The sequence below is a fragment of the Penaeus japonicus genome, unplaced genomic scaffold (assembly GCF_977035675.1).
Source record: "Penaeus japonicus unplaced genomic scaffold, GWHDUDI00000001_assembly GWHDUDI00000024, whole genome shotgun sequence".
In the NCBI taxonomy this organism is placed as follows: domain Eukaryota; kingdom Metazoa; phylum Arthropoda; class Malacostraca; order Decapoda; family Penaeidae; genus Penaeus; species Penaeus japonicus.
The window spans coordinates 9,461,295-9,463,794 of record NW_028234426.1 but is presented as its reverse complement, the minus strand read 5'-3'; the positions used below and the strand labels follow the sequence as shown (position 1 = coordinate 9,463,794).

General features: G+C 37.6%; 1 non-coding gene across 1 annotated transcript; it reads left to right on the top strand.

Annotated features, from left to right (window-relative positions):
• Positions 1 to 701: 701 nt before the first annotated feature.
• Positions 702 to 774, top strand: TRNAT-AGU (transfer RNA threonine (anticodon AGU)). The gene has a single exon. It is a non-coding gene; the product is annotated as a tRNA-Thr (tRNA).
• Positions 775 to 2,500: the final 1,726 nt, after the last annotated feature.

Below are 2,500 nucleotides of genomic sequence, written 5' to 3'. Positions count from 1 at the left end.
TTGCTGGCCACTACAGAGAGTTAATGTGTATCACTATAGCAAAAATAGTGATTGGATGAATTAAAATGTAACCATTGTTATTTCTAAACAGGAGTATGGTTTTGTATACTTAGCCTGGGTCATTTTTGCCACAACATACATATTCCTCTCAAAATTTACAACACACACACGTACATGTATGTATGTGTGTATATGTATATATTGTGTATTAATATATTTATTTACACACATACATACATACATACGCACATGATAATGATGTCAAGATATTGAAATTAAAGAGTGGCAAGGCAGTTGCCTTTCCAGTATTTTATCATGGATTGAATTACTGCAACTATTGTACCTTAAGAAGTAAAATAAAAATCCACTTCAACTGAGTCAGTACACTCTCCCCTTTAAAAAAAAGATTTGAATCGAGGTGATTTTATAAGAAAATCGAATAATCAAAATCAAATAACTGGAATATCCAACCAATTTCATTTGGCTTATAGAGTCGTTAATCACATGTTATCAGTATGCTTCAAGAGCATTGAATTCTTATTAGGGTGCAGAACTGGCATCCCATGTTTCTGTATAATTTCAATACTTGGAGTAACCACTGCCACTGATTGCTACTCATAAAGGTAGCTGAATGCTCTTCATTATAGATAACGAGCAAAAGCATGTTATGAAAAGAAACATGGAACTTTTACCTATCGAATGCCTCCATAGCTCAGTGGCTAGAGCGCTGGTCTAGTAAACCAGAGGCCAGGAGTTCGATCCTCCTTGGAGGCACGTGGTGTAATGGGTACGATAACGCCTCCCATGTATTTTCGTCATTTTCAATACCTGGACATTTCGACATGTTTTTTTTACAATGTGGACAAAATCATTTCTGTTTATTTCAGCTATTTGCATATTTCGGCAACTGACTTTTTCAGACGAACAAAATCGTTTTTGTTTATTTCCGCTAACAACATTTCGACAAGTGAATTTTGCGGAAGTGTACAGATCCCCTCCCATTCCATCCCGTTTGGGAAAGGCGTACAAATGCATCTCTGTACATCTCTTACCTTTAATAATTTAAAAATCAATCTTTTCTTAAACGAAAAGAAGAAAAAAAAACTTCGAGCATGGTCAAGATATCTATTCTGTTGCAATTTACGCTTGGTTATACGGCATTATCAAACTGCACAATGGATATTTACTTTACATGTCTGCGCTGCAATTTGAAAACTGAACTTTATAAATAAGCCAAGAGCCCGTATCTATAAAAGCCTTCTCTAACCCGCTCTATATATCGACCCTCTTAACGGACCTTTCCTTGCTTACTACACAGACTCCAAGTGGTCGCAACTCTTGTTTGTCAGTTATACTAAAGCTGCGGAGACAATGCCTATGGGTAGTACTCACTTTCTATGGCCCTGGCACAGTTGGCACAACTATTTAGTGTTTGGTTGCCGCTTGACAAGACTCATTTGCCTGGCATACGCTCTGTTGCTTGGAAAGCAGTTAGAACACGACAAAGGTTACTTTACAGCGATGTTGTATATGTCTCCAAAGGAATGGGCAACCTAACCCGTTATGGGCCATGTGACGGCTGCTCATAGTGCTGCGAAGTCTGTGATCACTTACAGGTATGTAATTTTATGTTTAGATACACAACACTGGTATTATTTATATTCTTGGGTGATAGATATACGGTATTAGAATATTTTTGTTTACTTAATGATCAGATTTTATCCAATCTACTTGGCGTCAGTCTTCAGACGCTGTACAGATAAGACAGATATCCATTTCTGTGGAAGTGTTGGATTGAGAAAGTGCACCGGAAGCCTTCAAAGGACTTGATTGATATCTTTGACTCCACTTATGTATTGCATCCAGGCCATACCAGATCTCTGAAGAAGCCATCCAGGTCTGCACCATCGACTTGAAACGTCTTTCAGGTGATCACCGTGCAAATAAGGTAAAACACAGATTGGACGTTGACATCATAATCATCACGCTGCTTGAGAAAGTACCCATGTATCCTTGTTCTTGACACCTAGTCTGACCAAGGTCTTCTATGTCTGAAAAGGGTAGCCATTTTATTATTTGATCGAATGTCCTTTATTAGTGCACAATCTAATGATAAGGGCAAGGCTACCCTTTGTAAGCCCCATAAGGTGGAGATTGTGATACTAAACGGACTGGATGGCAAATGGCCAGTTTTTCATGATAATGATGTTCTAGTCATCAGTCAAACCATATCAAATTTGTTGATATGGTTAGCATATTGCTCTAGTTTATGATTTTGGGCCCAACAATGATTAAATATTTAAGAAATTGGGTGTTGATCCTATGGGAACTAAGAAAATATTTTGTAGGAAGCTGTAGCTGATCAGGATGTATTTGCTATGTACCATATTTAGGCATATTGTTTAGGATTAGGATGGAAGTCTTTTATCTGATTTCCGTGCCAGGGAAATGTTAGCATATAAAGTAATGCACTTGATTGTAACAAGTCAGCAACGATAAA